This window comes from Triticum urartu, chromosome 7A (genome assembly GCF_056163025.1).
Source record: "Triticum urartu cultivar PI428250 chromosome 7A, HENAU_Tu73, whole genome shotgun sequence".
NCBI classification, from domain to species: domain Eukaryota; kingdom Viridiplantae; phylum Streptophyta; class Magnoliopsida; order Poales; family Poaceae; genus Triticum; species Triticum urartu.
Genome location: NC_141879.1, coordinates 44,104,280 through 44,117,387, shown reverse-complemented (window position 1 = coordinate 44,117,387; position 13,108 = coordinate 44,104,280). Strand labels below are relative to the sequence as shown.

General features: G+C 44.9%; 1 pseudogene; it reads left to right on the top strand.

The window, feature by feature from the left end:
• Positions 1-3,204: 3,204 nt before the first annotated feature.
• On the top strand, positions 3,205-4,151 carry LOC147957524 (uncharacterized; annotated as a pseudogene).
• Positions 4,152-13,108: the final 8,957 nt, after the last annotated feature.

Below are 13,108 nucleotides of genomic sequence, written 5' to 3'. Positions count from 1 at the left end.
GGCGCTGCTCCACAAACAATGATCCAAAGAGAAAAACAACAATGCAAGTGCCAGTATCGTCCGATCTGGAAGACCAGATCCTAGGATTTTCCCTGGAGCAGCACGAGTGGGTCGACAGTAGTTACACGACTTCATCAAGGCCGACCACCTCCGACGGAGGAAATGACCACCGCCAAGCCCAGGGTCGTCTTGGTTTTCACAGACAACTATGTCTCCCCGAATCGCAGCCAGGACCAAGTGATGGATCTCGAGATCTGACCACCTAGCCTCAGGTCGATCACCTTCGACGAAGGAAATGACCACCACCACCAAGCCCAGGATCGCCGCCCCGGGAGTCCGCGTGATGCAGATCAAGATCAGGACCGCCACCGCGATTCGAAGCCGAACCGGAGGTTGAGCGGCTGCAGCATGGCCGCCGCCACCGCCTGCAACTGCCATTACGGTCCCGCCGCCATACTTCAGCCTTCTTTGTCTGCCATCACCGCCGAGGAGATCAAGATCGGAACCGCCACAGCGATCTTGAGCAGCTGACGCACGAGAAGAAGGCTGCCGCCGCTTGGGCTTTGCCCTGGCATCGTCGCCGGGGGCGGCGGAAAGGAGAATGGTGGCAGCGAAGCGGAGGAGGGAGGCCGCGAGGTTACCGGGGGGATACTTTGTTTTTACCACTCTAGTTTTTGCCAGCTTTACTTATGCCACTCTAGAATTTGACATCTCACTGTTGCCACTCTTAGCTTTTGACAATACATCACAAATGCCATTCCGTGGAAAAAAATGATAATTTTTCATTTCACTTTTGCCACTCTTAGCTTTTGACATGTATCACAATTGCCACTCTGGAAATTTTGCTTTTGCCACGGAATGGCAAAAGTGATATATTATCAAAAGCTAAGAGTGGCGAAAGTGAAATGTCAAATTCTAGAGTGCAATAAACAAAGTGAGCAAAAGCTAGAGCGGCAAAAACAAAATTTTCCCATGATAGTTTGAGCAAACCTTGCAAGGAGAAATATATGTACACACCAAAGTAAAACCGTCTGATGAACAGGGGGAGGTTATTGTTTGTCAGCTTGCGCCAAACTCATCGTTCCATTTCTCCAACTCGTCCCACTTGCTCTTCCTCAAGCGCAGCCTTATTGCGGTCATCGCATTCCTGAAGTCTTCATACCTCAATGGTAGCAGCTATAACATGGTAAGCAGAAAGTTAGTGCTTCATCGTTGTCCATGAACTACTCATGGGAGAATACTGCCAACAATTTCAAACAGCCGGGTTGACGGTTCAGTAGACAAAGTTCAGAAACTGCAGAACAGTCACCTGGTTTGGTTTGATAGTGACAATATTGTGTGGACGAGCTCTCGGAGCGGCATCATTGCAGCTTCCTGCCTTCCTGGTATAAGACTCTCATATCACTCCAATACCCTAAGGCATTTTTGGGTTGCTGTGGTTAGATTTCACAAGCGGTTTCTAACCTCCAAGGGATTGGGTAATCCCCTACTTGTCACCCAACCCCCGCTATTCCTTTCCTTTTTTGCGACAAAAGCTTCCAATCTATTCATCATCTGCCAGGACAGTACAAAGAACACTAGAAGTAAAAATTACATGCAGGTTCGTAGACCACCTAGCAACGGCCAAGTAAAAATTACATTCAGATTTTCCCATCGCCGTCTCGCCACCATCATGTGCAGCTCCTACCATAGGATCCCTTCCTGTCCCGGTTTTCATTGCATCACAGCTACTGTTTATGATCCCTGCAAGCTGTAGAGTAGAGGGTTGATTGTACACACGGAATAGGAACATGGCAAGATAATGGAAACTATGACAGTTTTACACAATCATTGAGATGAAATCATAAGGACTATATTATGTGTAGGCACTGATTTTATACAGCACAATTCTTCATTCCATTTCTCCAGCTCGTCTCACTTGCTCTTCTACAAGCTCGGCCTTATCACATTCATCGCATTCCTGAAATCTTCATACCTCAATGGTCGCAGCTGCAGCACGGTAAGAAGAAAATTAGTGCTTCATCCTTGGCCATCAACTACTCATGCGAGAATACTACCAACAAGTTCAAACAGCAAAGTTGACGGTTCAGTATAGAAAGTACAGAAACTGCAGAACCATTACTGCAGGAATGTCTAGCAGTGATAGGTGGGAAAAGTCCAATAGTGTCTGGCAAGGCTCTCAGGGGCGCCCGCCACTGACGTTCCGCCACTGCTAACAAGCCATCCGTGGCGGGCGCCTGCCCACCAGTGGTAGCACAAGAGCAGTGGCGGGCTGGTGTCCGTTCCCGCCACAGTTTTCCGTGTTGCCCGCCACAGGAATTGCACGCATCAATGGCGGCCCTTTTCTACCGCCCGCCACAGTGAGTTGTGCTCGCCGCTGCTATTGTCGTATGCCGAATTGATTGAGTTGCAGCATATTGCACCTCGATCATATCATCAGATTGTATTTGATACATAAATTCTGGTCTGAAACTTGGTCCACATACAACCACATTACAATGATGTCAGATTAATGAAAAGTAGTAGTTATAAATCAAATATAACAAGTGCATTACAATAAATTAATAAGCATATATATGTCGTCGCTCATCACATAATTAATGGTTTGACGAGTTGTTTTGGACTGAAATGAGTGTCGGACGATGTTCAACACGTAGACTGTTAGTAGAAGCCGCACATACTACATGAATTAGTACTTGATGGAATGAACTGGGACCAACAGGCCGCTTGCTCTGGAATTGAAGATTTGGCCACTCGAAGAGCCCATTGAACAACCTCAATGGTCGTGGGTATGGTGGTTGGACCCATACCCGGTCAGATTCTTAGCCTCTCATCTGGGGTGGCCTCCGTAAGGATGCACACTGTGAGGTCACTGAACCGCCTCTCTGCAATCTTCTCAATAGCTGGGAGAGAACACTGGGCCATTGAAACACTTCTGACCCAAGCTAGCATCACCTCCTTGAGGTGCACCGCCCGATACTTTTCCCGCGTTCAAGGTGTTGAACTGTCACGTATGATGTACACTAATGTTGATGGTTATCCATTGTATCTGTTGTAACTAGTATCCCTAGTCTGTAGGAACTTTCCTAGTCTAACGCCATCACCCGGGACGTGCCCTGCATGTGTGGCTCCTGTTGTATATCTACCTGTAACTGATATGGAATGAGATGCGTGATTCACTGTTCAGTTTGGTAATCAGAGCTCATGGCCGCTCCTTCTCCCTCCTCCTCCCCACCGCGCGAGGCTGATGCTGATCAGGACGCCGCGGACGCCGCAGCCGCCACCGCTGCCTCCACCCTTCCTGCCGTCGAGCCGCGCCCTCGCGCTCCGGCTACCGTCGACAACTCAGGCTCCGTCGACAACTCCAGCTCTGCCGGCCTTCCCCTGGCCACTCTCCCACCCAACTCCACGTCGCAGCCCTCCTCCTCCAACCCACCTCCTCCCCTTCTGACCAGCCTCGCCGGCGTGCTCGACTTCAAGCTGGCCCTAGACGGGACCAACTTCACCCGCTGGCGTAACTATATCAATCTCATGCTGGCGCGTCACCACGCGGAAGATCACATCCGTGACGTCTCGGCTCGCCGGATGGCCAACCCTGCTTGGCGTGACGACGACACCACTGTCGTTGTTTGGTTCTTCACCACCATCGAGGACGATCTCCTCGACATCGTCGCCCCCGCCGGCTCCACCGCCTTCACCATCTGGACGCGCCTGCATGAGTACTTCCTCGACAACGAGGCCGAGCATGCCATGCACCTCGGTCAGGAGTTCCGAGCAGCCGTGCGCGGCGACCTCAGCATCAACGACTACTGCCGCCACCTGCAAGGCATCGCCGCGCCCTTGCCGATGTCCGGGAGCCGGTGACTGACCGGACTTTAACTCTGCATATGCTCGACGGCCTTGGCCCAAAGTTTGCGATGCAGGCGGCTATCATCCAATCCACTGTCCCCTTCCCCACCTTCAACCAGGCTCGCTCTCGTCTCGTCCTCGCCGAGCTGACCATGGACAAGAGGGCTCGCACCGAGGGGGCGCAGGTCCTCGCCGTCCAGCATGACGAGCGCGGCGATCGCTCGGGGACCGTGGCGGCGCTCGTGGCGGCGACCGCGGTGACAGGGGTGGTGATCCACTACAAGAAATATGTCAACTTATGACCTTCTGTGAGTGACCCTCGAAAAATTGGTCATAAATCTATGACCATTTTAGACCAATTGGTCAAAAGCTGTTCAGAGGGCTTCAAACCCTAAACCATTGCGACCATTTGGTCAGAAAGGTCGTAATTTTCTTACACGAAATGGTCACAAAGCAAACAGTGCTAGTCCGCTGCCTTATTTCTAGCTGATCATGACCAATATAGATGGTCATAGCCTTGTAGATTGTGGTGGGTTGTGATGACTAGGCGTCATCTCATCAGTTTTGCCTATGTGTCATGTCCATGTGGCAGTTTTTGCCCTAGTTGTGAAGCAACCTATATTTCTATCATTCCCAAAATTTCTAAAAAAATCTCATAAATTCTTTGGGTCATATCTTCATCAAATATGTAAAAATCCTTCCTTGCCTAGTTCAAAACTAATTCAACAATATTCATTTTTCTATTATGTTCACAACAACACTTTATGAAGGAAGTGCTATTTATATATTCTTGATTGCCCTAGGAATTTCTGGGCACTCTTTCCTATCCAAATCATTACCGCATGACAAAATTCGGCTCCATTTGCCTAGCAAATCTTCCTCGGCAAATTTCCAAAGTTTTTGTCCACCTAGAAGCATTGTGAAGGAAGTACCTTTTTTATATCTCTAAATGACATGAAATTTATACAGTTTCTTCATATGCCCAAATTATCACCCTCCTCCAAATTGCAGCTCAGTAAAATCATCTATATGAGCCCAGGTTCAATTTATATTTTATGGCCAAATTGGCACGTTGCAAAGCAAGTGTTATATAGACCCCTCCTATTACCCTCAAACTTTTCGGGCACTCTTCCATATCCAAATCATTGCCACATGATAATATTCAGCTCAATTTTCCTAGTAAATATTTCTCGGGAAATTTCCAAAGTTTCTACCTCGAGAGAAGCTTTGTGAAGTAAGTACTAGCTAGGATTACCCAAATGATCTGAAAATTTACCAGCGCATGACCATACCTAAGTAACTTACCTACACCAATTTTGAGCTCATTTCATTCATCCAATCTCTCTCACTAGTTTTCCCAAGTTTCTGTCCATAGAAGAGCATTGTGAAGGAAGTACTACTTTGGCATGTCCAAATGGTATCAATTTTCTACAATGCTTTCCTATGCCCAAATAACCATCCTCCACAAAATTTCAGCTCAATCCATTCATTATTTTGAGCCCAGCTTCAACATTCATATTTTTGTCCAGCGTGGTACTTTGCAAAGCAAGTACCACCTAGGATCCTCCTTTTGAGCTAAAAATTTGTGAAGACATTCTTCTTAGTAGATTATCATCCTCAGCCAAAACTCACGCCCATTGGCCATGTGCATTTCCCGTACCGCTAATCAAACACTTGGCTGCTAATTCATGTTTGAGCATCGATCGATCTCCTCGTGAGAATCTTATGTTGTAATTTTATTCCTAGCACCAACCTAGGGAGTGAACAACCCACTAGACATGCCTAGGCCGCCCAGAACACATGGCAACATTACGGTCACGCGGTGACCACGCGACGGGCAGGCGAGTTTACGCGCTCTAGAGTTGGGGCCCTCGGCCACTGCCCAAACCTCGACGTATCGCCACCAAACCATGTATTTATGATTAAATAGGTCCTTATGTAACTATAAATGATTTTTGGAAAAAATAAATAGCAAACTATGAGGCAGCTGCAGTTCAAATTTGACCCGCTTCCAACTAAATCGGCGGAAATTTGTCTTTTTCACGAGAGGTGGATCAAAAATTTTTACACACAACCATTTTGTCAATTGTGCATTAAATATGGCCTAGTATTTTATAAAAATTATTTGGTCAAATTTTGCAACAATTATTTGGTAGTTCCTTCACAAAAAAACCTCCCTTCGGGCACTCAAAAAATGGAAAATGGTTTTTTCGTCCAACGAAAATGAAAACTTCCTTAGGCAACATTGTTTGCCATTCCAATATGCACCCTTGTGCACAATATGAGATCATTTGAACAAACTATGCCATGAATGTGGCCATAAGATTGATCATTTGGCTTGAAAGTCATGAATCTTCACACATGATAGCTCATTTCTGAGAACACTTTTTAAAATAATTATCGTATTACAAGTTTATTATTTTTCCCGGAAACTTGGTCATATATAATGACACAATGCGAAGGTTTTCCAATTTTTTGATTTTTTTTGAATTTTTTATGCCCGTTTCAAAATGCGGTCAAAACGGCGGGAATGACCGTTCCTAGCTAGTGGTTGAATCTTGGAATTTTTTTGGTGCTTCTCTGATTAAATAGATACTTATGTACCTATAAATGATTTTTATAAAAAATAAAGAGCAAACTATGAGGCAACTACAATTCAAATTTGACCCGCTTCCAACTAAATCGGCGGGAATTTGTCGTTTTCACTAGAGGTGGATAAAAACTTTTTACACCCAACCATTTGGTCAATTGTGCATTAAATATGGTCTAGTATTTTAGAAAAATGATTTGGTCCGATTTTGCAACAATTATTTGGGAGGTCCTTCACAAAAAAAACCTCCTTTTGGGCACTCGAAAAATGGAAAATGGTTTTTTCGTCCAAGGAAAAAGAAAACTTCCTTAGGAAACATTGTTTGCCATTCCAATATGCACCTTTGTGCACAATATGAGATCATTTGAACAAACTATGCCATGAATGTGGCCATAAGATTGTGTTGGAAATATGCCCTAGAGGCAATAACAAATTGATTATTATTATATTTCCTTATTCATGATAATAGTTTATTATCCATGCTAGAATTGTATTGATAGGAAACTCAGATACATGTGTGGATACATAGACAACACCATGTCCCTAGTAAGCCTCTAGTTGACTAGCTCGTTGATCAATAGATGGTTATGGTTTCCTGACCATGGACATTGGATGTCGTTGATAACGGGATCACATCATTAGGAGAATGATGTGATGGACAAGACCCAATCCTAAGCATAGCACTAGATCGTGTAGTTCGTATGCTAAAGCTTTTCTAATGTCAAGTATCATTTCCTTAGACCATGAGATTGTGCAACTCCCGAATACCGTAGGAGTGCTTTGGGTGTGCCAAACGTCACAACGTAACTGGGTGGCTATAAAGGTACACTACGGGTATCTCCGAAAGTGTCTGTTGGGTTGGCACGAATCGAGACTGGGATTTGTCACTCCGTGTGATGGAGAGGTGTCTCTGGGCCCACTCGGTAGGACATCATCATAATAAGCACAATGTGATCAAGGAGTTGATCACGGGATGATGTGTTACGGAACGAGTAAAGAGACTTGCCGGTAACGAGATTGAACAAGGTATCGGGATACTGACGATCGAATCTCGGGCAAGTATCGTACCGATAGACAAAGGGAATTGTATACGGGATTGATTAAGTCCTTGACATCGTGGTTCATCCGATGAGATCATCATGGAACATGTGGGAGCCAACATGGGTATCCAGATCCCGCTGTTGGTTATTGACCGGAGAGCGTCTCGGTCATGTCTGCATGTCTCCCGAACCCGTAGGGTCTACACACTTAAGGTTTGATGACGCTAGGGTTATAAAGGAAGTTTGTATGTGCTTACCGAATGTTGTTCGGAGTCCCGGATGAGATCCCGGACATAACGAGGAGTTCCGGAATGGTCCGGAGGTAAAGATTTATATATGGGAAGTCCTGTTTTGGTCACCGGAAAAGTTTCGGGGTTTATCGGTAATGTACCGGGACCACCGGAGGGGTCCGGGGGTCCACCGGGGGGGCCATGGGCCCCAGAGGCATACATGGGCCAAGTGTGAGAAGGCACCAGCCCCTAGGTGGGCTAGGGCGCCTCCCACCATGGCCCATGCGCCTAGAAAGGGGAGAGGGGGCAAACCCTAAGGGCAGATGGGCCCTAAGGCCCATGCTCCCTGCGCCTCCCTCTCCTCCCCCTCTTGGCCGCCACCCAAACCCATCTAGGGCTGCCGCCCCCCCCCTAGGGGTGGGAACCCTAGAGGGGGCGCAGACCCCTCCCCTTCCCCTATATATACTTGGCCTAGGGGCTGCCCAATACACGCGATTTGATCTCTCTCGTTGGTGCAGCCCTCCCTCTCTTTCTCCTCATATCCCGTGGTGCTTGGCGAAGCCCTGCAGGATTGCCACACTCCTCCACCACCACCACGCTGTTGTGCTGCTGCTGGATGGAGTCTTCCTCAACCTCTCCCTCTCTCCTTGCTGGATCAAGGCGTGGGAGACATCGTCGGGCTATACGTGTGTTGAACGCGGAGGTGCCGTCCGTTCGGCACTAGGATCTCCAGTGACTTGGATCACGATGAGTACGACTCCTTCAACCCCGTTCTCTTGAACGCTTCCGCATAGCGATCTACAAGGGTATGTAGATGCACTCTCCTTACCCTCGTTGCTAGTCTCTCCATAGATAGATCTTGGTGACACGTAGGAAAATTTTGAATTTCTGCTACGTTCCCAACAGTGGCATCATGAGCTAGGTCTATTGCGTAGATTCTATGCACGAGTAGAACACAAAGTAGTTGTGGGCGTTGATTTTGTTCAATATGCTTACCGTTACTAGTCCAATCTTGATTCGGCGGCATTGTGGGATGAAGCGGCCCGGACCAACCTTACACGTACGCTTACGTGAGACCGGTTCCACCGACTGACATGCACTAGTTGCATAAGGTGGCTGACGGGTGTCTTTCTCTCCCACTTTAGTCGGAACGGATTCGATGAAAAGGGTCCTTATGAAGGGTAAATAGCAATTGGCATATCACGTTGCGGTCTTTGCGTAGGTAAGAAACGTTCTTGCTAGAAACCCATAGCAGCCATGTAAAACATGCAAACAACAATTAGAGGACGTCTAACTTGTTTTTGCAGGGTATGCTATGTGATGTGATATGGCCAAAGGATGTGATGGATGATATATGTGATGTATGAGATGATCATGTTCTTGTAATAGGAATCACGACTTGCATGTCGATGAGTATGACAACCGGCAGGAGCCATAGGAGTTGTCTTAATTTATTTATGACCTGCGTGTCAACATAAACGTCATGTAATTACTTTACTTTATTGCTAACCGTTAGCTGTAGTAGTAGAAGTAATAGTTGACGAGACAACTTCAAGAAGACACGATGATGGAGATCATGATGATGGAGATCATGGTGTCATGCCGGTGACAAGATGATCATGGAGCCCCAAGATGGAGATCAAAGGAGCTATATGATATTGGCCATATCATGTCACTATTATTTGATTGCATGTGATGTTTATCATGTTTATACATCTTATTTGCTTAGAACGACGGTAGTAAATAAGATGATCCCTCATTAAAATTTCAAGAAAGTGTTCCCCCTAACTGTGCACCGTTGCGACAGTTCGTTGTTTCGAAGCACCACGTGATGATCGGGTGTGATAGATTCTAACGTTCACATACAACGGGTGTAAGACAGATTTACACACGCGAAACACTTAGGTTGACTTGACGAGCCTAGCATGTGTACAGACATGGCCTCGGAACACAGAAGACCGAAAGGTCGAGCATGAGTCGTATGGTAGATACGATCAGCATGAAGATGTTCACCGATGTTGACTAGTCCATCTCACGTGATGATCGGACACAGCCTAGTTGACTCGGATCATGTAATCACTTAGATGACTAGAGGGATGTCTATCTAAGTGGGAGTTCATAAGATGAACTTGTTTATCTTGAACATAGTCAAAAAGGATTTTGCAAATTATGTCGTAGCTCGCGCTTTAGTTCTACTGTTTAGATATGTTCCTAGAGAAAAATTAGTTGAAAGTTGATAGTAGCAATTATGCGGACTAGGTCCGTAAACTGAGGATTGTCCTCATTGCTTCTTAGAAGGCTTATGTCCTTAATGCACCGCTCAGTGTGCTGAACCTCGAACGTTGTCTGTGGATGTTGCGAACATCTGACATACACGTTTTGATAACTACATGATAGTTCAGTTAAACGGCTTAGAGTTGAGACACCGAAGACGTTTTGAAACGTCGCGAAACATATGAGATGTTTCGAGGTCTGAAATTGGAATTTTAGGCTCGTGCCCACGTCAAGAGGTATAAGACCTCCGACGATTTTCTTAGCCTGCAAACTAAGGGAGAAAAGCTCAATTGTTGAGCTTGTGCTCAAGATTGTCTGAGTACAACAATCATTTGAATCGAGTGGGAGTTGATCTTCCAGATGAGATAGTGATGTTTCTCCGAAGTCATTGCCGCCAAGCTGCTAGAGCTTCGTGATGAACTATGATATATCAGGGACATATATGATGATCCTTGAGATATTCGCGATGTCTGACACCACAAAAGTAGAAATCAAGAAGGAGCATCAATTGTTGATGGTTGGTGAAACCACTAGTTTCAAGAAGGGCAAGGGCAAGAAGGGATACTTCATGAAACGGCAATTCAGCTGCTGCTCTAGTGAAGAGACCCAAGGTTGAACCCAAACCCGAGACTAAGTGCTTCTGTAATAAGGGGAACAGTCACTGGAGCAGAATTACCCTAGATACTTGGTAGATTAGAAGGCTGGCAAGGTCGATAGAAGTATATTGGATATACATTATGTTGATGTGTACTTTACTAGTACTCCTAGTAGCACCAGGGCATTAGATACCGGTTCGGTTGCTAAGTGTTAGTAACTCGAAATAAAAGCTACGGAATAAACGGAGACTAGCTAAAGGTGAGCTGACGATTTGTGTTGGAAGTATTTCCAAGGTTGATCAAATATCGTACGCTCCCTCTACCCTCGAGATTGGTGTTTGCGTTGAGCATAGACATGATTGGATTATGTCTATCGCAATACGGTTATTCATTTAAGGAGAATAATGGTTACTCTGTTTATTTGAATAATACCTTCAATGGTCTTGCACCTAAAATGAATGATTTATTGAAATCTCGATCGTAGTGATACACATATTCATGCCAAAAGATAAGTAATGATAGTACCACCTACTTGTGGCACTACCACATAAGTCATATCGGTACAAAATGCATGAAGAAGCTCCATGTTGATGGATCTGTGGACTCACTCATTTTTGAAAAGTTTGAGACATGTGAACCATGTCTATTGGTGTATATGCATGAAGAAACTCCATGCAAATGGATTGTTTGGACTCACTTGGTTTTGAATCACTTGAGACATGCAAATCATACCACATGGGCAAGATGACTGAAAGCCTCGTTTTCAGTAAAATGGAACTAGAAAGCAACTTGTTGGAAGTAATACATTTTGATGTGTGCAGTCCAATGAGTGCTAAGGCATGTAGTGGATATCGTTATGTTCTTACTTCACAGATGATTTGAGTAGATATTGAGTATATTTACTTGATGAATCACGAGTCTGAATTATTGAAAGATTCAAGTAATTTCAGGGTGAAGTTGAAAGATCGTCGTGACAAGAGGATAAAAGATCTATGATATGATCATAGAGATGAATATCTTAATTACGAGTTTGGCACAGAATTAAGACATTGTGGAAATTGTTTCACAACTGATACAGCCTGGAACACCATAGTGTGATGGTGTGTCCGAACATCATAACTGCACCCTATTGGATATAATGCATACCATGATGTCTCTTATCGAATTACCACAATAATTTATGGGTTAGGCATTAGAGACAACCACATTCACTTTAAATAGGGCACCACGTAATTCCGATGAGATGACACCGTATGAACTATGGTTTAGAGAAACCTAAGCTGTCATTTCTTAAAAAGTTTGGGGCTGCGACGCTTATGTGAAAAAGTTTCAGGCTGATAAGCTCGAACCCAAAGCAGATAAATGCATCTTCATAGGACACCCAAAACAGTTGGGTATACCTCCTGTCTCAGATCCAAAAGCAATAAGGGATTGTTTCTAGAATCGGGTCCTTTCTCGAGGAAAAGTTTCTCTCGAAAGAATTGGGTGGGAGGATGGTGGAGGCTTGATGAGGTTATTGAACCGTCTCTTCAACTAGTGTGTGGCAGGGCACAGGGAGTTGTTCCTATGGCGACTACACCAATTGAAGTGGAAGCTTATGATGGTGATCATGAAACTTCAGATCAAGTCACTATCAAACCTCATAGGATGACAAGGATGCGTACTACTTCAGAGTGGTACGTAATCCTGTCTTAGAAGTCATGTTGCTAGACAACAATGAACCTACGAGCTATGGAGAAGCGATCGTGGGCCTGGATTCCGATAAATGGCTCGAGGCCATAAAAATCCGAGAGAGGATCCATGTATGAAAACAAAGTGTAGACTTTGGCAGAACGGCTCGATGGTTGTAAGGTTGTTGAGTACAGATGGATTTTAAAAGGAAGACGGACAATGATGGTAAGTATCACCATTAAGAAAGCTCGACTTGTCATTAAGATGTTTTCCGACAAGTTCAAGGAGTTGACTACGATGAGACTTTCTCACTCATAGCGATGCTAAGAGTCTGTCGGAATTATATTAGCAATTACTGCATCATTTATGAAATCTTGCAGATAGGATGTCAAAACATTGTTTCCTCGACGATTTTTGAGGAAAGGTTGTATGTGATACAACCGGAAGGTTTTGTCAATCCTGAAATATGCTAATAAGTATGCAAAGCTCCAGCAATCCTTCTAAGGGCTGGAGTAAGCATCTCGGAGTTGGAATGTATGCTTTGATGAGATGATCAAAGATTTTGGTGTATACAAAGTTTAAGAGAAACTTGTATTTCCAAAGAAGTGAGTGGGAGCACTATAGAATTTCTGATGAATATATGTTGTTGAATTATTGTTGATCAGAAATGACGTAGAATTTCTGGAAAGCATATAGGGTTATTTGGAAAGTGTTTTTTCAATGGAAAGCCTGGATTAAGCTATTTGAACATTGAGCATCAAGATCTATAAGGATAGATCAAAACGCTTAATGGTACTTTCAAATGAGCACATTCCTTGACATGATCTTGAAGGTGTTCAAGATGGATCAGTCAAAGAA